Raw genomic sequence first — 21,929 nt, forward strand, 5'->3', positions numbered from 1 at the left:
AGCATAAGCATTCAACAGCCTCATTAAAAGCCATGCTAAATACTGTCACAGCATTCAGATAAAGCATGTGCAGCATGTCATTCATACTATTACTCCTCTTCTATCTTGCATCTTTAACATAGCATTCCAACAAGCCGTATTTCCAGTTCGGATGCAAATTGTGAAGGTACTGCCCATTTATAAAAAATGAGATAAGAACAAGCTACAGAGCTACCAGCCAATTATCATTATGCGGAACTCTGGAGAGTATTCCAAAAAACTCATATTTATCAGAATTACAAAATTCTCTGATGACCACAGAATTTAAAGCACAGTGCAGTGTCGTCCATCCAGAACAACCTGAAAGTAATTCCTCCGAAACAAAACCTTCTCCTAGCTTTTATTTACAGCCTTCAAGAAAGCCTTCAATTCTCTGTCTCATACCAGGTTTTTCGCAATATTCAAAGTTTATAAGTATCATCTTACTTGAACAGCCTCCCTCAATACGTATACTACATCGGCGAGACTTCCTCTGCTATTACCCCGATAGGACCAGGAGTTCCGAAAGTAGCTACCGTAGGACAGTTTCTTTTTAATATCTCTGTTAATGATATAATAGTCATTTCATATGGCACAAAATTTGTTACGTATGTAAATGACACGAGAATATTGGCTTCAAAATGTGGCCACCAAAATTTTGTAAATGCCGCTAATACAACCCTAGTAAACCTGGCAAAATTGTCCATCCAGAACAACCTAAAAGTAATACCTCCGAAACAAAACCAATGTTCTTATATGTTCTTATTTGCGAAAAATAGGCGTTGTCAATTCACTTCACTAGTTATGTTCTATATTACGCCATTTGAGGTAGTGAGCAGGTTTAAATCCTTGGGCGTATTTTTTCCAAGACGTTATCTTGGCATGATCACGTTCATCACATTGCAACCAAAATTGTCGTTGTTGGAGCATCATCCCAGCTCAGGCTTCCAATACCACTTCATGTGAAAAACGTTAATTTTTTATTCAGTAATTAGAGCCTAACATCACTATAACTAAATTATGTGGGCTAAGATGTCATGAAAAAACAAAACGAAAATATATATGTTGGAAAAAAGAGCTATTACAAAACATTACAGAACTCTGTTATACCCTCTTTTTCACTTAACCCATGAACCCATTACGGTATCGCGTCATACCCTTAAGGCGGAGCTTAAGTGTCACCTCTAATTTTTTATGTTCTTTCTTGATAAAAATTTTCATGGATTTATGGATTCGATCTTCTACTTGAAGAACATCGGGAGTATTGACATTGAAGATTCGACAAGTTACTCTTATCCCCTCCTACGAGTGTAGCAACTTTCGCTATTTGTAACCTGCATGGAACGATGCTCATATGCTTCACACAACCATTTTGCACAGCCCGTCTTATATAATATAGCAAGCACTCAATAACACCAAACTAGCACTGAGCAGCGGCTATGACTTTTAATTAGCTATGGCTCACGAACACACAAAAAGAAATTTAGGGCTACTTATTGCTGAAAGGCACTCTAACCATGTGTCATCAAAACAGTTATACGACTTGTGATGAACGATGACGCTGCAAACTGTTTTGAATTAATCATCTGCTTCTTGGCAGCAGCATCTTGCGGTTCACACTTGCCCTAAAACGGAGTAAGCATCACCAGAATCCCCACCGACCAACCGAACAACTCTTCGGATACGCCTGCTGAGCGTTGCGGCCAACGACGTGCGTACAGATGCAATTCGTCATGGCGCCGGCTCAACTCATAATACACAAGAGCATCGAGCCCAGCCAGAGGATGCAGGCGGGCGATCACCCTCGTAATGATCATCGTGAGTGCCCGCCTCTTATGAGGTGCGTGTTGGCAGCCGCGCTATAGACGAACCTCACAGCATCGCATGGGCTGTGACCTGTGCGAGTATTCATGAGGCGTGGACCAACATTTCCCGCCATGATTTGGGGGGCTTGGATCGGACCCTGACTGATATCCTAAGACATGCATGTCCCGATCATCGCGTCTTCACGCGCGAACTCGAGAAAATCGCCGCGTCGTTAGTTGCTGCGTGTCGCTATCCATCTTCGAAACAGTTCACTCGAGGTGAGGTGAATTACATCCAATGAGGATAAGCTGCCTCACGTAACTGCGCCCTCGAGTTTTCTGTCGTTTTATGATTCGCTTTCTTGCTCAGTGAAAGTGGAGCAGCCGTGCGAATGTAATCAATGTTAGGTCATCTCCTTTGTCGCTTTTTTTTTTTGCTCAGTGCTAACGGTTAGCCTTTTCCTAAGCAGGCCAACCATTGCCACTATCCTCATCTCTAGTGTATACTCGATGCAATGCAATGTTATCCAGGTTAGCCCGGGAGGAGAAGAGGAGAGAAGGGCAGCACGCTGAAAACACTTATCTAAATATGCCGCGAAGAAGATCGTGAAGGCGGAAAAGAACTGCAAGATGAAGAAAACACACTAGACTGAAAACGAATTTACTTATCTGGGTGGCCCTTGAAGAATAAGTTGAAAAATGTCGAGAAGATAGACTGGGGGTAGTATAGATGTCCATCTGTGGGAACCGCGGCCCAGATGCATATTCGAGCCCTGATGTACGCTCACAGTTCTTCTCCTGTGCATGTTAATTCCCATCCTACTATTCTGCTTACTAGTACAGCTGCCGGTCGTCCTACAAACGTTAAGGTTATTTTATACAGCCAAGAAGACAGCTTTTTTTTGTTCTCTCCTTAACATCATCACTTGATCGTGGTTTTCCGGATAATCTGTCTCGGATCACTTCCTGGTTCACGCTGCATGCAATACGAGACTCAACATACTGCTTTTTTTTTTTTTTGACACGCTCAAAGCACTGCGTGTAAAGGTGGTTTGGACATCCTATCATTACGGTCATCTTACTAGATAAATAATCACTCAAGCTACGTGCAAGACCTGAAGTCATTCACTTGTATTGCGATGGCTGTACTATAAACGCGATTAGATCAGCACGATCGATGTATTGTGTACAATCGTTTAGTACGAGCGAAATTGGTAAAACATGCCTGATGTTTTACCTGCTGAACAATACTTCACCACAAAGGCGCGCAAAGAAGGGGGGGGGGGGGTTAGTTAATTTTTGCTCTAAAATCAGCTGTTAGCACGCGCAACTTCAAACAATCTCGCCGTTCTACCTAATGTACGATTTGAAGAAGTTACGGTATTTGGCTCAAAGATTAACAAAGCCAGAGAGCCCGAGAGAACTAAACCAAAAATAACACCCTTTCAACAAATAGTCATTAAACTCCCATATACGTCCTGAGGACGTTCAGGTTGTCTGCAGGACGTCCAAAGGAGCTCCAGTGCCCATTAGGTCACTACCTCTGCACCCTGGACATGAACGCGGAACCGCTTTAAAACAGCGTACACAGCCGAGAGAGAAACCAAGGTGTCTTTCTTGGTTCACTTCTAAAAAAAAAAGGAATTTTCCGGAAACTTCGATAACACCTTACCGCAAAGCTAGGCAGGGGAACGCGACCAAGCTACCAAGGCGCGTTCAACGGCGCTCGCAGGTAAGCACCCGGAAGTGCACACAATAAGCCCGAGGGGGAAACGGGGACAGATTTTTCTCTATCGAGCCGAAGCGTCTCCCATCCCTGCCGACCGTGCAACGCCTGATGCGGTCACATCTTGCGTGTCGCTACGTTCCATACAGCACCACAGTTTATCTAGTGCACACCAATTTACCAGCGTATTTTCCCACGAGAGCTGGCAGCACTAAACAACGCTGTGGCCTGTCATTGCGACTGTACCAGCGCTGCAACAACTATGCACGAAAAAGTGAGCAGCATAGTATGAAAAGAGAAGGTCCACTCCACATGTTACATTCGCCTTTGTACCTGTAAACCTCAATCCTTCATTCCCACGTCCTTTAGGGCATGCTTTCTTCTTTTTTATTTAAGCGAGGGCGTTTCTAGCGGGCGGACGCTCGTGCAAAGACGGCGTCAACATCCTTTCGCGTGAGACACGTCTCTTCTTCCTCGTCTTATCCTCCAGCGCTTCACTTTCCACTGCGGCCTCCTTAGGCATCATCACTTAACGACGACGTGCGGTTCTTACGCATCTCCACTCTAGCGTGCCCAACGCTCAGTGCACGCTTCATAGCTCGCGAGTGCGGGCCGGGTGGGGTCGGTTCGTCACCACATGTTTCTCGCTTCTGGGAACCCGTCTTCCTCCGGGCTTTGCTCTTACGCTAGCCGCATCACACGCTAACTTATGCGTCTCCACAAGGGGTGCGCAGAAAAGGTTGAGCCTAGGAAGAGGTCGTCTTTTAGAGTCAGGCGCACAATGGCTGCGCGAGCCCAAGTGAGAGAGAGGAGGGCAACACGTTGACGTCGAAACCTGCCGCAGGCGGAGCACCGTGAGGCAGCTCTGGTTCTCAGTCTGTGGAGGTTTCGTCCTCAGAGTTCCCGGCAGCGTATGGGAGGCTTCAAGCGACAGGGAGCGCACGAAAGCGCGTCAAAGTGTGTTCCGTCACCATCCCGTTGTCAAAACGCTGTCTGCTGCAGCCGCAAGTCGCGGGATTAATATGAAAGAGAACACTTCATTAGCACGCAAGCAAGAAAAACTTCCCAAGTACAAGTCAAAAAGCATAATTTCGTTTTCATCTTTTCTTTCTTTTGAGTAGTTTTCTCCTAGATTCACAATTCCTGTAATGCATTTCGAACTCAGAATTCAGTGCGGAACTGCACTTCAATTTTGTTCCGAAGTGTATTTTTCTTTTAGATGCATGATTCGTGCAAGGCCTTTGAGATAGATGCCGAACAAAAAATGAATTTGGTTCCGTAGTGTAGTTGCCTTTTAGATGAACGGCCTTTCGAGTTGGGTGCAGAACTTAACATGAATTTGGTTCACTAATGCAAACACGGCGTTTTCCCTTCGTGTTGCTCCCATGTCTGCCTGCTGGCGTATCGATTCCTGAATTTTATATTCAGACACCAAAGGATGCGAATGAACTACCAGAAGCTACTCGTTACGCTATTCAAGAAACAAAAACAAAAGACGTTCAATAATAAGAGCAGCATTAGTTAGCTGGTTAATATAGAGGAAAAGTTCCTCTACAATCATGCAGAATTTGAACTACGTATCTGAATTGATAAAAAAAATTATGCCAAAATTTGTTGTATTTTTGGCACAACCCTCGTATATACGCATTCTTGAATGTATACATGCAGATGATAACGCACCCCTAAGCACCCCATGGAGAATTTTGCAACGTTGCCGACGCTGCAGCCAACTACGTGGCGTGCACACAAGCAGCACGCAGCATCTAGCGAGGCATGCGCAGACGGCTCGAAAAGAAAGGGGCAGAGGCTCAGCGCATCCTCTCAGGCTGGATCTGACAGGCAATATGCGTCAGCGGCCGACCGACACGTTGCGCTCGGTGAGCAGCGCCGGTCCCTCAACCGCTGCTGCATAAGGATTCTAGGTCGCCGCTTTCTGGACGCCGCCGCTGCCCTCTTGCGTCGGAGAATGCACACGCGAGACGACGGACAGCGAGAGTCATGGAACGGGTTCGCCACGTACAGTCGTCGGCGTATCCCCTTCTTTGCCGACTCTGCAGGGCACGCGAAGAGACGGCGACCCACCACACCGCGGCTGGACGGGATCATTAAACGAGTGATGTGCGATGTATATAGCGCTTGTCAGGCTCTCCCGCCTCTGCATGCCGTTACGGGGCGGCTCGCGCATGCGCACTGCTGTTGCTGGGGTGAACGCGGGGGTGGATGTTGGCTGTCAACGTTTTTGTGCCGTCGGGGGCCAGATGGGAGGGTTCGACTTTGTTCTCCGGCGAAGTAAATAAATGCGATGTTCTACGAGATGTGTGCAATTTCCTTCAAGTGTTGCCATGTTCTTGCGGCAAGCTTCAATCGTTGCTGCTCTGGCAAGGTGGGATGTGCCGCTGGCATCGTCGTCTGGGTTGGGCTCCCTGAATGGTCACGACTGAGAGGCCTCGCGGTTGCTAAGTTAAGTCTGAAGTTTTCAGAGGGCACTGACCTCCAGTAGGGCAGAAGTAGATGATCGACTGCATAGGAGTAGGAGCAGCGGCAGGTACAAATACAATCATTTTTCAATATCAGGCTTACGTGGAGCAACTGTCAACAAAAGCATTCTAAGAATTATCCCACCTGTGTCTTAATACCCCCCTGTGCTGTAAGCAGTGTCAGTATGACATTGTTGTGAAGAGAAATGCAGTTTTGAGATGTATCGTACACGGAAGACACAAAATAGGATGCTGGAGAAACGAGACAAAAGACGCAACGAAAGCACACGGCAATATATGATCCAGAGATAATTTGTGAGTTGTAATGCAGCGAACTTAAGCGAGAAAGAAAAGATAGCAAGCGCCGTCGTGACAAAAAAGGAAAAAGAACGAAACAAAGTTTCGAATAACAACGCAGTGATCTGCTAAGTTGGACAAGCCGGCTTTCAACTGTTACATAAGGTCTTTATGAACAATTTGACCTCAGGTACACACCTGCAGCTTCAAACACTCGAGGTCAGCGTACTCTGTCGTTGGTCTTGCAACAATGACGTAACAGCTACACTTTTCACCAAAGCCACATTTCAAAGGATAACTTTCCCGCGACACGAGTCACAGCTTCGAGACGCGAAGTACACAACAGCGTGAAGACGAAGGAAAACAAGCAGCGCGTATACAGACTAAAGTTCAACCACCTAACTCTCAGCTCGCGAGACCCAATCCTGTCCTCCAACCACGCTCCACACACAGACAGGTATAGGCACTACGCGCTTCGGTCGCGTGTCTCAAAATCTTCGGAGCAGAAAAAGAGAGAAAAAGGCGGAGAATACAAGAGAAGCCAGAAGCGGGAAGCCGCACCGCCGCGCACTCCGAGCGGGAGATCGCCCAGCAAAGATAAACCTGTTGACCCCGAAATTAGAACAGCGCAACGGCGGCAGGCGCAGTGAGATCCTCCGGAGATAATTGCCATATAGAACCCGAAGGAGCAGCGGCTTTTCTTCTAACGCCGACCACGACGCCGCGGGCCGGCACCTTCTCTTTTCGTATTCTTCTTTCTACTTTCCTTTTCTCTCCTCTATCCTTCTTCGTTACGGGATGCCATGAGCGGCTCTCGGCGAAAGAGAGACGTCTCTCTACAGCCACACCGCCCCCAGGCTCACATACGCCTTCCTTCGCGGCCGATAAGACCGCATCGATCACCGAGCGGCTTCTTGTCCGACGGGCGCCTCTCGTACAAGCATGCATACTTCGCGTTCCTCGGCGGCCTGACGATGCAAAACAGCGCGAACAACGCTTGCCAGCTACGTGCTCTGGAAAGCGCGGATCCCCAGCCCACCCCTTTATTTTTCTCCGGAGAAGAGATATCGGCCGTTCCACGGGACCGGAGGGCGCAGGCAGTGAGCATCCCGTTATGATGTCCCCGTTCGGCCATCATAAGGCTGCCCGCTAATGGCGTTTTAAGTACTGCCTTAGCGGACCCCCAATTGAGGAAGCGCTTGCCACGCTTGATTTCGGGCCGACCCTCTTTATTATCTACGTGCGGAGCGTTTCGGCACATCGAGAAAGGTGTGCAACTGTTTCTTGCGGCCACTGGCTGGAGCAGCGCTCCATTTGGGCCTAAAGACTCAATGGAATCATGAGGATGCACGCCATGGTGTCGGTATGCATGCATATATGCTGCTGCCTGGGTGGTTTCGTCCAGGTGCTGGCTGAAACATTTATTCAGGACCCCATTGGCCACCACCGACCGCTGAGCCTATAGGACAAGCCATTGCTGACGGTCCGGGTAGCTCAGCCATAATTATCCAACTTGTTCGAAAATAGGTGGCTAAAGCACGTTTTCATGTACGGTGGACAAAAAATTGAGGAATAGGAGGGGTTCAGGCTTGGGAGTTTAACGCCAAGGACGCGTTACTGGGCACATTAAAATAACAGTCAGATGAAAGGACTGCGTAATGATTAACTCTATGCAAGTTACATGCATCTTTTTTACCTGACAGTAGCTACAAGAAAACCGTGCTGGCCCGCGGACGCACGCGGGAACGAACGTTGGACTCGGAAACTTCTAGCCCTGACTCTGAAGGACAACGGTCACTTTCATTGCACGTGATGTACGCGCGATCGGTGATTTTTAAAGTTCTCTACAAACAAATGCCACAGCATGCAGAAAATCGTAACCTTAAGAGGGCAACGAAAGGGGCAGTTTTTAAGGAGAGCAGCATGAATGCTAGAAAAAAATGGCGTTTATCATTGGCAAGCGTAATTGAAGAGGAAGAAGTGTACTCAAGTGGGACTTGTCATGAGGAAAAAGCCGAGATATGGCTTTTCCAAGTAACGAAGTTGATTCCAATGGATGGTAAACACAGCAGGAGATATTTCTTTTCATAGTCTATTCATAGTCTATAGACCGTCTATAGACAAAAGTCTGCTAAAAGTGTATGGCCATAAATCTATAGATTGCCTATAGACAGTCTATAGTATTTGCATTGCCTACAGACTTCTCTCTAGGGTTTGTCTGTAGTCTACGAACAGTCTTTAGACTGTCTAAAGAAATTTTTTGGAAGGGCAGAGGGGAAGATAAAATAAGTAAACTTGCTGGGATAGCGTAGCCAAGACCATCGAAGGGCAGGTCTGATCGCAGATCAGTGGCAGATGTCTTTGTCTTGCCATGGACCTAATCAGGGCTGCTGTGGCTGATGATGATGAAGATGATGATGATAACGGTATAGAAATGTAACTCTACCAGAATGAGTCATTCATGTTTCTAGAATGTCACAGTCTTCGCAGAAACCCACGCCCACGAAAAGCGAGGGGACCATGGGCGGACACATCAGGGCAAGAGTATATGCACAGACACGTGATCCTGTCCGCAGATTTCTACCCACTCAGATACCCTAGTTTCCGAAGAGCTGGGCCGCTCCTCCTGTTGTGCTCTATCATGTGACCTGCGCAACCACCAGATACTAAAGCACTCTGGCCACCCCCGCTGTCAGGTATGTGACGCCTTCCCTGACAACACAAACTCGCATATTGAGCAGCTGCCCACGTGCCACGCAGTCACCACACTTACAACGCAGATTCCAATCCACCCAAGTATCCTACTCTGTTGTATTCAGCCCAATACAGTGGGCACTGCTCGCTTCCCAAATGGTCCGCGTGTTGGGCGATTTGGGCTCTGACTACAACTTGAAACGGCAACCCGGACAAGCTGTGGTGGGGAAAAAAAAATGTTTCTCTCTCTCTCCATGAACTCCAAAAGCCGCGTTTCGTACACACACGTGGCCCGCCGTTCGCAAAGTTCCTCGTAGAGTGAGTGACAGGTGTACGCATACGTGGCGGGAAAGTAGATCCATGCCGCCGCCACGGGTCGACAACTCTCCACCCGGTTCCAGCGCATGCGCTCGCGTTCGTGCTGCCCGCAATGAAGCTACACCAGCGGCTCTCTTCTTACACGCGTTCTCCGAGTCTCTCCTCCGTCACGGAGTGCTGCTCCCCCACTGAGAGGCCATTACGCAACTTCCTCGCCTGTGTTTCTCCACTCGCTGCAGCGCCGCGTGTTGTTGTATCGCATTGTGTGTAACTCTCATATGCGTGGTGAGATGCTGGGGCTGAAGCGATGGGCGGTGGGGTGGGGATGTACACGTTGGTATGGCGCTCGCGCTGGGATGCGACTCGCACTACTTGCCGACTCAGAGCGAGACCGCAACGGGCATTGCGTAAAGCTTACGGATGGAAACACTCCGTGCATGTCGTTACGCGTACGCGAAACTGCTTCTACCGAAGTTAAGGGAAGTGCGGGCGCGGAACATTATCACGCGAAAAAGTTTATCTTGTAAATTTTTTACTCACTCCTGATACAATCTCGTGCGCTACGCGAAGGAAATTCGGGGAAACCTGCACTAGCCATAACGGTTCGTTTTGTGTAAGCCGGCTCCTAGACGAACCAAGTTGTTTGCAACAAAAGTAAGAAAATTACGTTTTGCTTGTGGGTTTGTTCCGCTCAAGCCCCTTTCTCACAATACGCACTGAATGGGTAAAAGTATACATTTCGGCATGATAAAGGCCGAATCTCAGCCTAATTCTCGCGTATTTTGCTACAGGGCTTTAATACTCGACAAACCATGTAGTTCTTGTACAGTACGTAAGTATCAGGAATGCAAGTAAGAAAGAAAGCGTTTGGGATTTAGCTTTGTATGTTTTCAGTCACCTTACAAGAACTCACGCCAGGATGCCCAGAGTGTCCGAATATTTCTATTTATAAGCATGCATCGACGAACTCTAACGCGAAGAGTCTCAAACCATGTCTCACTCACGGAATAGCGCTTGCTTCTACTTTTCTTCTGTAAACTACGCACCGGATGCTGTACAGGTAAGGTCGATTTCCGGTGGCGCGAAGCCATATCTATAAACGCCCAGAGGTTGAGCACTAGCCGCACCGCTCATCTGAAACATTCTTAGGCCAACGCGATTTCGATATGCTCCATTAAAAAAAAATGCGTAGTACTGCGAGCTACCGCCAATGCCACTCGTATTTGACTTCTCACGCAAGCGGACTCGCAACAGCCAACAACCGTGTCGCGCTCTGGCGGCAGACATCACGCAGCCATCTTCCTTCCCCGCAAGCTTCCATTACTACTGCATCACCATCGAATGCTCCGCCATGTGGCCCCTGCGAGCATTACGCGCTCTTATGCGTCCATGCGTGTACTCTATTACGTGTGCGCACATGTGCATAAACACAGTGGGTATGCAATGGGGCTTGATCGCGAAGCGAGCGAACGAAATGTAGAGACCGGCTTTACACTTTAATGTACCGCGCCAATGTCTGGAACTCGGCGACCATCCCCGGCGACGGTGGTGCATCCAGAAACATCGCACGCCGCCAGATGCCGCCTCCGCGTCTGGCGAGACGCGCTGAACAGGGCATCGCAGAGCGCGCACGCAACCACTGACGCACGGTGCGTAATCGGCGCGACCCGTAATGTTCTGGGGGAGGGATGTGGATGGGGAAGTGCGCCGTAACTGTCGCATCACATCAGCCGTGTCGACCTTATAAGAGCCCTCGAAGTAATGGTTCACGCACATGTACGCGCCAGCAGCAAAGGTCAGGCGCACCGGCTGCATTATTTGTTTTATCCTTTCCTTTATTTTCTCTTGTTATTCCTTTGACTGTAGTGTTTCAGAATTTGAGCCATGGAGCGATGTTCATTGCGATATTGCCCGTAGAACAGGCGTCGCCCCCGTCGTTGCATCGGCGGTCGATGAGAGCGCTCGCAATATATGACGATGCTTGCGTGCGCTTATGTATATATATAGCTTCGGTGATCCAGAAAGGACGCAGTGTATTACACAGCCTTATTCCTTTCGGGCATACGCATTGTTTTCTTATGGGCGCTCGCCTGAGCCTGTGTTTCTTTCCCTTGCATCGCTGGCGTATAAAGGCCGGTCTGTCGTAACTGCCATACAATGCTGGCACGCAGGGCTCTATGTTTCGGTATCATTTAGGTCCATCAACGCACGTTTGCTCAGCTTAGGTTGGTGGTTAGCGCAGCCGAGACTGTGTAACTGGTCATAAAAGCAGGCAACGAGAATAATGCATTTAATGTGTGGTTGTGGTGCGTTCGTGCTTTTTTTTACTGTTTGTTTCTTTTCTTTTATTAGCGGCTGGCTTGTTTGTTTCTTTCATAATGGATAATAATTAGGTTAGTACTTTGATAACGCTAGCGAACTTGGCGAAAACAGACTACAGAGCCTAAATTTTGTGGAACAAATCATGAAATGCTCCTTGCTCGCAGGGAACTTTTGAAGTTCATGCGCGTACCGCCCTGGTCACTTGGGTGCCGATTATAGCCACAGAAAAATGCTTCATGGCAAAGTGCGCACTCAAAATTCCGACCCAGAGCACAAGCAACTGCTGATGCGAGATGTCACGGTGTCAGTTTGAGCAACTTTGTTTCCTGCGCAGCTCTCGGACGGTCGTCGCAATAAATCTGTCAGCAAAAATGCGTAGTCTTGCGCTGAACTCAGAAGAGCTGTCTACATACCCATACGAGTACTGCAGGCCAAATCTTTAGCTAGCGTGCGCGACGACAGCTTTTTCTGCGCTCCTGAGCTTAGCTAGGGCGCAAACTTCCGGAAAGCTCAATATTAAGCACAGGTTTAGTGAGCCTATACTTAGATTAGATGTTTTCGAAAGTTTGCTCCATTACACGCTGCAGGAGAACGGAAAACGCGGCCGTCACGCACGCCAGATGAAGATTGGCCCAGCCTATGTACATGACCGAAGTGCCGGGTTGAACATCGGCGCGCGGTTGTGTGTTTCATGCAGCGCTCCGTGAGTGCTTCAACGCAGGTCCAAATTTACCGGACACTAGTCCACCGACACACGCAAGCGGCGTACCGATCTGCGCATGAATCAAGTGGCGGCTTCCCTTTTTGTAGCGAAAGCTACACTAGGCTAGTCAGCAGCATATTTCAGGCGGTCCGCGCTAGTCACTTCTGCGCATGCGCCGTTACTATCGCAACCAGCTGCGCCGAGGCGCGGTGTTCGCAGCGCGGCATCGCCTCGCCAGTGTCCGCGCAGCGCCGCGCATGACGTCGTTGCTTAGCTATGCGCCTCACTCCGCATGCGCTATAGCGGCTGCGCCGCGGCGGAGGATAGCGGCCGCTCGCCTTGGGAGAAGGCGCAACGGAAGAAGACGCGGCCGGTGGAAGGTGAGCTACATGCCAGATGGACCCAAGCAGCCCTGAACTCAGACATGTCCCTGACTCGAAGCCTGACCTCAAACTTCCTTAGCAGCCGCCTCCGAATTTTCGCTCAGAGTAGCCTTTCGCACTGCATTCCTCAGTCTGGCTCTCCATCGCCATTTTACGCTTAGGCAGATAACTGCCTAGAGTGCCTCCGTGGCATCCAGGCCGATGTGAATATTTTGACTACTCCGCTAAAGGACTTGGCCAGTCTTTTAGCACCCAGTCTCCCCCCCCCCCCCCGATATATTAGAGGGGACCTAACCCATCTACGCCCCAGTTGGAAATTAATATTAGCGAATTTTCTGGATGCCAGCAGGTCCTCGTTCATGTATCGTCTTGCATGCGGTTGTCTCCCCATCCGCAGAAGGGCGTTCACGCGGGCGAGCCTGCAGCCAGTTTGTCCATTCTGGGGTGGTCGTAAAGACTTTGTGCATCTCTTTACACAATGTCTCATTCCAGAGGCCCTCCTTCGACGTGTGGCCGATTTGTTTAGACTTCCAGGGGTGCGTTATCAGACTTTGAGATACCTTTACCCTTGCCATGTCATGCAGTGAGGAAGTTTGTGATTTTGCTCGTCGAGTGCTCTTACCAAATTTGGGCAGCGAGATGTGCCGCTGCATATGGTCGTAGGGTGCCAGGCCTCCATGAAGTGCTCGCACGAGTGCGGAAAGAGGTCTGGTTCCATCTGGGCCGTGAACAGCGCCACCTCGGCGAGCGAAAGTTTGCAGACACGTGGAGCAGACCGACCTCCTGTCATCTGCACGGTTTCTGGGGGAATCATTACTGTTCAGATATGGGCTGCCTACAGGGAATGGTTGTCCTTCGTGACACTCCAGGTGTGAAAGAAGGTCCGGTTACCCTGTTGGCTTACTGCCACAGTGGTTACCATGGCTGCTCTCGTGCAAGGTATAGCCTCTTCGGAGTGATACCACACGACAGCCACCCGTGCCCGGGCAGGGCCGTTGTCCCGAACCAAAAAAAAAAAATCTCTCCCCATTAACCTGGGTGGAGGGGTGTCTGCCGGGGATGACGTATCGATGATGATGGGTTGATAGATTATGTAAGACCTAGGGGTACGGCACTTCTTGTGCCACTCCCCCTCCCATCTGACAACGGCAAGACGCTTGGCGAGACGTTCTTCACGTGCCTTGGGCGTCTCCGACACGCGCTTAGCTCTCCGCGCTTCAATCTTGCGTAGACGGGCATGCAGCCTCGCGCCAGCCAATGTATTCGGGGTCGGTAGAAGCAGCTTCACGTAGGCTCTAAAGATGCCGCTTGCTATACACGCGGCCACCAGCCGAGTCTTCTTCCACTGCGCCTTCTCCCCTGGCGAGCGGCCACTCCGCGGCTTATAGCCTGCGCTGCGGCGCAGCCACTAACAGCATAGCGCATGCGCCCTTCCTTTCCTCAAAATCATCGGAGTCTAGAACGTTTTCAACGCCAGCGCCAATGAATGGTGTCAGCTTTCGCTTTGTATATCCTGGATTAGCTTAGCTAATCCACATTCATTTTTTCTTTCTCTGCCTTTCGCAATGTTTATTTGTTCAATATGGTAGCTGATTGATTGATTGATTGATTGATTGATTGATTGATTGATTGATTGATTGATTGATTGATTGATTGATTGATTGATTGATTGATTTAAAGTGTCATATTGCGTAAAAAGATTGGATCTCTCTCCGCTCTCAGAAATAGAAGGGAAGGACCAACCGTACCCGTAAGGAGGTCGTCGTGCGGCGACAGCTACAGACAGGTACCTACCACACTTCCCTGTTGTACTAGTACATCCACCCCTCCCTTGACCCACGGCGGTGTCCTCACCGCCGACGACATCCCTCCCTCTGCCATATGGTCTAGCAATTCCATGCCATTCCCTATCTCCCATCCATACCTCATCCCTCCAGTACCCCCTGGGATGAGCTGCTGACCGACCCCACGGCCGCTGGCCAGCAATGGCTGGTGGGGCGTGCGGTGGCAGTGGCCGCCACATATGGGACCCCGGACTAAGAGCACTACCCGGCGGGGGGGAAGGGGGGGGGACTTCATTTCCAGTCAGTAAAGATGATTCTAACTACTAGAAGGGAAGGACAAGGTTCATGACTGAAGGTGTGTTGAGGAAGGTACTTGAGCACTATCAGGAGCTTAATTGACTGACTGCTCAGGACGATCGACGTCCTATCTTATCGTCCGCAGAATGTCAACGGAGCATCCGGGATCTACTAGAAAGGGGCTGATATGCGACGGAAAGAGAGAAGTGCCCGTTCCATCAGCGTCAAAATAAACACGAGTCGTGTAACTGAAACGCTACCACAAGATCACAAAGATAATGGCTAGTCTTCAGACTTCCTCGCCTAAAATTTTCTGCTTTCACTGTTCGTGTTTCAGTTATGTTATTCGCGTTTAATTGGACTGACATAGTACTAACCACGCACATCCTATACTCCGCCTCACAACTTCTTGCAGCAGAGTGGAAGTTACGAGCCGGATCTGACGGTTTACGCAAGTGTACGATTTCCATGAAGTCGCGAACCAACAATGTCCACTCGTAGGCCTTCGCATCACGTTCGTGGTTTCCACTCCAACGCAAAAACTTGTGAGATGGAGCACAGAGCGTTGACGAGGGTGGGCTCCATCTACTTGTATTCGAGACCGTGGTTTCAACCCTTACGACGCTCCTGCCCACTGCAGGTGATCCTGAAGATGACATTCATTTTAGCAGTACACAAACTCGGCACCTCAGCTGTATGCAAACGGGGGGGGGGGGGGGGGGGGGGGAGGGGACACTGAACCTGAATCTCGTGTTTCTTATTGCCGTGGTTTGTGGCCTGCTTTCCCATCGCGAAGTCCATACACGTTTGCGCTTAATACCTCCGACCACACAGCCTTACATGTGTTCCTTACGGAGCATGCGCTTTATGCCACCAGCACATTTACGACGCCCACAGCGTACCTGAGAGCGTCGGTGTGCACATCCCGAAAGAGCTTCCGCCGCACACTCGCTGCCATAAATACACTTGCACCAGGAACAAGCGGACTATCAAGCGACGGTTCTTAGTCTATGTGCTCTCCGGACTGTTCTCCGTCCTTCCTTCCTTCCTCCCTGTGAGTCGAATGGCAATGGAGAGGGTGAGGGAAAGATAACCAGCTGTGGGCGAGTGGTCGTGTGCTCATCAGCGTGGCTCTTCTATGTCTTCACTCCTCTATTTCTTTCTTGGTTTTCTTTTCTTTTCCTTCTATCTGTACTCCTTGCGTTTTCATGAGCGGCAGAGAGCCTTGTGTGCTTGGGCAAATGCCGAGCAAACCATGAGCGCGTTAGCAGAGTCCCGTGAGTGTATGTCTCTCCGTATGGCTGCTTGGTGGTCGAACTACAGGAATCGTGACCTCGCCTTCACTCTTCCTGTTTTATTTCGCTTGTGTTTAGTTCGGTTTTGCTCTTTTTTTTTCGCGTACGCTCTTCGATGATCGATTGCCTCGAGCCCGTCTTCGAATGTTTATATATATCTACTTCGTCTTCGAACCGCACGCGCGGTTGTCCTTACATCCGAAAAAAGAAAAAAGCGTTTTGTCTCTGCCTTCTATATCCGACGACCATCATCGAGTATACAGTCCCGCGCGTCGGTCGACGCACAGACCAGGAAGCACCGTCGGCAAGCGTTCCGCTCAAATACTGCGAGCGCCGAACAGCCACAATCGCAACGTGTGTACACAACCGAGTTCGCATGGACTGAAGACGGTGAACGGACGAACGCATCCGCCTATACGCGTGTTCGTTCCAGCGGAAACGGAAGATGCCGTCCAGCGAGCACCCGGACACAGCCGTAAGGAGCAGAAGAAAGCCAAAGAGTGTGCAGTGTATACATTTCTGCGGGACTTACAATTTGCTGCGGGACTTCCTCCCCCCGAGGAAGGAAAGTTCGTCTGCTTGCTCCGTTCCGTATAAAGGCGTGCGCACTTATACACACATACATACCCCGAGCTTGGCCGCTTTGTCGTCTTCATCGGGCGCTGGCTTCGCTTACAGAACGTGACTTCGACCCATGCAGCCACCGCCGCATGGGTTCCGGCACGCGTCTCTCTATACGATCCATCTTTTTCTTTCCATTGGCAGCGTGTACACAGAACGCAATGTGCTCGCGATTCGACAAGTTTTCGCACCTCTACACGCTCGTGCCTTTACTTTCCTGATGACCTTCGTTCGGAGCAGGACGCCCTACCGCTGAGGCGGACAGAGCGGAAAGGATCCTAGCTCTGCGCGCCGTTAGCGCGCCAGGGGGCGCGAGCGCTCTGGCGTCAAAATAGCTTCGGGAGGAATTGTGCACGTTCATCGATGATGGTGCGCCACACGTCTTCCTTTTGTACACGTGCTGCGTAGGAGAAAGAATGGCTCGCCTGTACTGAGAACAAAATAACGTGAAAGGTGAAGATTGCTGTATAGCTTCTCACTGTGTTTGTGTGATGAACCGACGTCAGTGGGTCAGAAGGCGCAAGGCTTAGAAGATTGAGACGTGAAAGCGGCTTTCTTGAATCGTGACGTTTAGATGAACGTGCGAATTTCGAGCTCCCCATATGTATAGAGCTGCAGAGCGAGATAAATCGAATGCTGCCTTTGTTCCGTTCCGCACGCTTCTGTTGTAGACTTGCAGCTAAACACGCGATGGTGTACGCCAGCTCGTCCCGGAAGCAACTATTTGAGGCCTCCGAAAAGTAAGAAAAGGAAGGTAGATGAATCGAAACTGAGGTTCCTTTTATTCGTATAATGTTCAACGTAGTGCCCTTGTCCAACACAATAAGGAAGAATACTAGATGCGCCTATGCTAGGAGCTAATAGCAAACAATTCTTTTTTTTACGGAAGGTTCCGTGCTCAACAGGTTACATTTAGCATATTCTTCTTTTGTCAGGCATAATCATGTCTAACTGCGCATAATAATGCCACTTTTTGCGATTGACTTCTTAATGACATCGGAGTTTTTTGCCTAGAACACTGAAAGACGTCTGGAGCTGGCCCTGGACAGGGATGTTACGGAGGTCGAGAGGCATACACTGTCCACCACTAGTTCCTTATTTTAGATTTATTTCAGTTTTCATTTCAACTGTTTTCACCATACTCTTGCATACCTCGAAAGTTGTAGAGAAACTATGCCTAATGAACTTACAGAAGTACGCCCTGATTGCTTTAAAGCTTGCTCTTCCGGAGCAAGATCGACAGTGGTGGTCGCCACAGCATGCACAAGGTTTACTGGGCCGCGGAAGTCGCATCTCTACAGGTGATATTCATTCATTCATTCATTCATTCATTCATTCATTCATTCATTCATTCATTCATTTCAAACGATCACTCCCTCATTAACTCTTAATAAAGGACTTCTCGAAGCCATTCGGTTCCTGGTGTATCAAGAATGCCTGCCAAGGCCTCCGGGCTTCAAGCTCAGATTACATGTGCTTCGTATGTGCCAGTGTGTGGCGAGCAGCCCAGCAACCCATGTTGAGAGTCTTACTGGGAAACGGCTATCGGTGTGAATCCACGTTAAATTATACGAAGTGAGCAGGCACTACCGCCTTAAAACGGCTGCCAGCAAGTAACTCTCGTGGCCCTTTATTTTTTTTTTTGCTTGAAGACTACTCTTTCGACCCCCAACAACAATTACTTCCGGTCCACTGGCCATACCAACTTTTGCAGACTTCTGTGGCCACAAAATGGCGGTGAACGTCACGACCAACGTCCAGTCCGAGGCGCTCTGAGACTTCCACAGTAGACGACTTCCCATCACCCTTAGCATTCTTAAAAAAGCATACCAACCTACCAGACAGGTCGAATGGATTTGGGTGCCGTCCCACTCGGACAATCCGGAGAACGAGGCAGCTCACCATAAAGTCCGAGGTTTCGTCCACCGGGCAGGGGGCTCGCCTCTTTATCCGGGATTTACGAGAGACGGAATGACCTCTTTTCATGACATTACTCATCATTGCACCTTGGGCAGGCGAGTTTATCCCCATCCGGCTAAAACGCTGTCCAAAGCACAAGAAACCACGCGGAGACGGCTTCAAACGCGCTCCCTCATGAACCCCGCGCAACTGTCACACATGTACCCATCGCAATACGAACCCCCAATGTTTCCGCTGTGGCGAACGCGCCACTTACGACCACACCTTATGGGATTGTAAGGAAGAACCGCCTCCGGCGGAGCTAGTACAAATCCCTTCTCTCGAGCGGTGGGAGGCTGCGTTGGCCAGCTCAGATCCGAAGACGCAAGTCCGGGCCGTCGAGTGGGCCAACCAGGTCGCCAACAGTCGTGGACTAACGGCCACCTAGCACGGCCCTCCGATCACCGAGCAGCTCTTCTTGACGAAATAAAATGTTTTTCCAATCCAATCTAATCCAATCCTGTCGAAAACAATTGGAGGGGACACTTAAGCTCCTCCTTAAAGGTGTGACGCGGTAGCGTAACGGGAGCAGAAGGTCCCATATGTGCAGAAGCTCATTCTCTGCTTTATACATTCATAGATCCCTGGGAGTCCTCATACCCTTCATGGCGCAGGGTCACTGCAGCGGATAAGCAATGGGCCACTGTCCTGCGATGACAGGTGCTCCCAGCGGTGGGCCTTTTGCGGCATAGGCTGCTCTTCCCGAGGGACCAATCATTAATTTAACAGCCACCCGCCACGGTGGGCAGTTTGTTCACTATCCGGTGGACAGGTTGTGATGACTCCGCAGGGTCACATGACCTATGTGGCCCACCTGCTTCCTAGGTTGTTCTCTAGGCACCAACTGCCTAAGTCATGCTTGTGATTTTTCGCTCACAACGCATACGCCGACAGTGCCGACAACGTCGGCACCGGATTTTCCGGTGAACGAGGCCTTTAACGCTGTCGCGTTGAAAGTGACCCAACGGCTGTGTTACGGTATCAACCAGCTCTGGAAATACTACCCAATGCGCAGAACCAAAGTTACAAAGCGAACCAAGTCATAAAGGGGCCGTTGTTTGCAGGACAGGCAGGCCCCGACAAAGCAGGCGCCGAGCCGCCGAATGTAGCCCCGACGGGTTTCCAGTTGCGAGTGGGATGGTGTTTTGGCTGTTATAGTTCTGTAACGACTGGTGCGATCTTTGGTGCCTGCGCCTTCACGCGACGACTTATTAATAACGACCGTGAGCCTTCGGAAGCCTGGACCCCACTTCTAGTTGTCTGATACAAAAGCTTCCACCGCTTATTTACCTCTTTTTTTTATGATTGGATAGGCCTGTGGTTGAAAGGGAAGATAGACGGTTTGTTGTAAAGGCGCGTTTATACTAACCTTGTAATTTCAAAATTCAAAGTTAAGATTCGTCCATCGACAATGATTCGATACCCTAGTGACGAAATCTTGCGCTCTGTTCTGCATAAGGATTGACGGTTAAATAGCATGTTGCAATGATTTTAGTTATTTAGCCGCATCCTGTCTCGTTTGAATTGGATCATGTCTGAATGCTCGGGATTGCCGCAGAAGGGTCCTCGGGAGACGTCCTGTGTTCGAACGTTCCGCCCCTTTCACATCAACCTCTATTACAGCCTAAATGTACTGCTCAGATCTCGCATTGTTTGGGAAAAAAATTCTGGGGACACTCAAGTCTGCTTACGTGGAGGAATGCAAAAGCGTTTGTTTTGAGAAAAGGAAATGTTTTGACGAAAAGAAAGGGCGCAGTAGCTCTCAGATCTCGACATCTCGGTGGACACCTCAACCCCGCCTTTACAGTTTGCTTCCACATTTTGCGGACACGTCATAGCCTAGTAATGCTTTCGCATTAACAAAATTCTCCTCTCGCCCTCTACCGACGAGAACCGCAGACGTGCACACGTTCTTCCATATTCGCCGCTGCGTTTCTGGCCCTCGTCTTTCTTCGTTCCTCCTTAAAAGCGCGTCCCATCATCTCTGTGTACAGTGCAACAGCAAAAGTGCCCTTCGAAGCATCCATGGACGTAAACGTGGCCAGAGGGGCCACGCTTCGCGGCAGACGCTCACGTTTTATCTTTTTATTTTTTTCTCGCTGGTTTTCTCGGCCGTGGCAGGCGAGCCAGATTGAAAAACGAACACGGGGAAGCGTTAGCGTAACGGAGCTGAGAAGCGGCCCGCACGAGTGCTGCGGCTAGGGAAAACCATTCCCACCGCCGCCGCCTCTATCGCCCCGCAGATGTCGCCGCGGGGTGCCGCAGTGAAAGCGTGCATTGCGTTTCATTTGCGAGTCACGTCAGGGCGTTTTCTTCCCACTGATGTTTGTTTTCACGAGACCGCGAGATTTGTCCTCCCGATGTCTGCCGCAGCAGAGCAGCACTGTAGCGAAGGAAGAGCCGTCGATATAAGTGCTAGATTTGGTGCCATGCCATGCGTTTGAAAGAGGTACCATTTCACTGTGTATTTGTGGAAAAAGGGGATTGCAAAATTCTTAATAATAATAATAATTGTTTTTTTTGTGGAAAGGAAATGGCGCAGTATCTGTCTCATACATATATCGTTGGACACCTGAACCGCGCCGTAAGGGAAGGGATAGAGGAGGGAGTGAGAGAAGAAAGGAGGAAGGAGCTGCCGTAGTGGAGGGCTTCGGATTAATTTCGACCACCTGGGGATCTTTAACGTGCACTGACATCGCACAGCACACGGGCGCCTTAGCGCTTTTCCTCCATAAAAACGCAGCCGCCGCGGTCGGGTTCGAACCCGGGAACTCCGGATCAGTAGCCGGCAAAATTCTTGCACTTTATGAATTTCAGCAATGACTGATACTATGCCTGAAAGATCAAAGATGTAGGCTGGAAAAGGTCGATAATCTCTCGACTAAAGAGTGTCAGGTTTAAGCATCGCCTTCAAAATGCTTGGCTAAGGAGAATAGAAGGTGAAAGAGATGGTGGTGGAAATGTTTCATTGGCGCGTTCAGGAGCGAGGGATTGACGTGGTCGCGGTCCCTTGTCCGGGAGTTCGTTGGCTGACGCTGCCAGCCTTGCACGGTCTTGGTGCCGAGCTTGGTACTCGAAGTGCGAGCTGGTCAGAGCCGCCTACCACCACTCGGTCGTTGGCTGACAAATGCGCACTAATTCTGGATTGGCATGTTAGTGCACGTTAAAGATCCCCAGGTGGTCGAAATTATTCCGGAGCCCTCCACTACGGCAACTCTTTCTTCCTTTCT

Source organism: Amblyomma americanum, chromosome 7 (assembly GCF_052857255.1).
Source record: "Amblyomma americanum isolate KBUSLIRL-KWMA chromosome 7, ASM5285725v1, whole genome shotgun sequence".
NCBI classification, from domain to species: Eukaryota; Metazoa; Arthropoda; class Arachnida; order Ixodida; family Ixodidae; genus Amblyomma; species Amblyomma americanum.